Source organism: Triticum aestivum, chromosome 7D (assembly GCF_018294505.1).
Source record: "Triticum aestivum cultivar Chinese Spring chromosome 7D, IWGSC CS RefSeq v2.1, whole genome shotgun sequence".
NCBI classification, from domain to species: domain Eukaryota; kingdom Viridiplantae; phylum Streptophyta; class Magnoliopsida; order Poales; family Poaceae; genus Triticum; species Triticum aestivum.
The window spans coordinates 12,604,765-12,607,290 of record NC_057814.1 but is presented as its reverse complement, the minus strand read 5'-3'; positions in this window follow the sequence as shown (position 1 = coordinate 12,607,290).

The following is a 2,526-nucleotide window of genomic DNA, read 5'->3' as shown; positions in this document are numbered from 1 at the left end:
TGTGTACAATCTGATTTGTCAATATGAGTCCTCGCCAGTTTAGGAACTGGTGAAGACTCATATTGCGGCCACAAATTCTACACATAGAGTTCAATGAAGACCAAGTGGTTGTCAAAGTTTGAGAACTAACATATTTAAGGTGGTACAAACTCTCTTCACGGAGCGAGGTGGGACTATTTTTTTAGTAAACTAAGTCGTAGCGGTTATTGTGTAAATGCGCTACTGCTATGGTCTGTAGCAGTAGCGCTCTTCATATTAGCGCGCTGCTGCTAGAACTAGCCTCGCGGCGGCGGCGTGGCAATTATAGCAGTAGCGCGTCTTAGAGAGGGCGCGCTATTGATACATTTATTTTAGCAGCGAGTTTTGTGCGCGCGCTACTGCTAGTTAGCAGCAGCGCCTTATTTTAAAGCGCGCAGCTGGTAAGATTCTGTGTATAGGCTTTTCCCTAGTAGTGTCAACCGCGTTACTTAACGCTTCCGCTTTCGGTCTACGAGGGTACGTGGACACACTCTCCCGCTCGTTGTTATGCATCACATAGATAGATCTTGCGTGATCGTAGGTAAAAAATTTGAAATACTGCATTCCCCAACAATATCCATACCTCTACCACTGGCGGTGTGGATCTGGTCGTTGCCGTGATAAGTCTCGCGAAGGGCAAGTTGCTCTAGCTCATTGGTGACGTGGTCCGTAGCACCAGAGTCGACATACCAGACACCATCCCCTCCTTGCTCACGCATAGCAGCTGCAACCAAACGAGCATCCAGGACATAATTTTCATCAAACCTATGCCAACAATCAATGATCTCATGGCCGGCCTTCTTGCAGAGTTGACAACGAGGGCGGCCACGTGATGAAGAGTTGCGGCGGCCATTGTTGGAGTTGAAGCCGCGACCCCCGTTGTTGTTGCCGTAGCCGCCACCCTTGTTGTTGTTGCCATAGCCGCCACCAGAGCGGGCACCATCGCCTGAAGAAGCGCCACGTCTGCGGCAACCACCACGGTTGGCGCCCTGGTGACCACAGCCACGGCCGCGACCCCGTGAAGCGGAGTAAGAAGAAGATTGTCGTAGATCACCGCCATGGAGGAGGGTGAGGCGGGCATCAAAGCTGAGCAGCTGGCTATGCAGCTCCGGAACCCTGATGGTTTCCACCCGTGCAGCAAGGGCAGAGACGGCTGGATTATAATCCATGTCGAGTCCAGCAAGGATCTTGGAGACGATCTCCGGATCAGAGAGCGCCGCAGCGGTGCACGCGACTTCATCGGTGAGGCTCTTGATTTTGCCAAGGTACTCTGCCATTGCCATGTTACCTTTTTTTGGTTGGTGAGCTCGATGCGGGTGTTGATCGCCTGCGCTTGGCTCTGGGCAGCGAACATGTCGTTGATGGCGCGCCACACCTCGGCCGGCGTCTAAAGCGTGGCGACCTGTGAAAGGATCTCGCGGGAAAAGGAACCCATCAAGTATCCTTGAAGTTGTTGCTGCTGTGCATACCAGAGAGTTCGTGCAATGTTGACGACTTGCTCTTCTTTGCCGTCCTTGGTGATGGTGAGAGTGGCAGGTGGTGGCGGGCTCTTCTCGTCGAGGTAGTGCTCCATCTGTGCACCCTTGATCTGAGGCAGCACGATGGCCTTCCATAGCAGGAAGTTCCCCCTCGTCAGCTTCTCCTGTGGTGGCAATCCGAGGAAGGTATGGGTGGCTGTGGATGAGGAGGCAAAGGTGGTGATTGCGCCCATGGTGCTGGGCGACATGGTGGCCGAGGTGGTAGACATGATCTCGGTCGCAAAGGTAGATGCGATCTCTTTCAATCTAATGAGGAAGAGGCTCTATTACCATGTGAAAGTATTTTGGGAAGCGTAGAACCTTTTGTCTCGGGCCGTATTGTATATATTGGGGAAAAGCCTTGGTACACAAGTTACAGAGAGAGATCGAGAGAGATCGACCAAAGGGGTCGTTACAGAGAGACACGGGGAAGAGGAGAGAGAATTTAGGTACAAGTTAAACAGCCACTCCTAACCTTATACATCTCCTATACAGTTATTCTCACATGGATCCCCTCGCATTAATATGTCTAATCAGCATTGATGTGTTCTAAACATCCCTTGGTATACCCATTTTGCTATTTTTATGTCGCTTTCAGGATGGATCAAGTGGCCCCTCATCAAGTCCATGGTTGCACAAAACGTTCCTGCAACATTTGAGTTTCAAAAACATCTGCAGAAACTTACGAAGAGTTCCCCAGAGTGCATTTACACACATAACTATTGTACAACGCACTAGGTTAGAAATAATTGTACAACGGATGTACCTTTACAATAGTTGTATGCCCCTTCTAAAAGTCACTGTCGATTTTAAGTGTTAAATGATGCCTAGAAGACAAAGGGTATCTCCCACGCTATTCATCAAACGAACACCATCAAATGTCCATCGACACACGTTCGAACGTGTCCATGGACAGCCGCGCGGGTGCTGGCCCTCCACTAGCTCTTCCTCTCCACCTGAACCAATCTTGCGGCATGTAATTTGTACAACC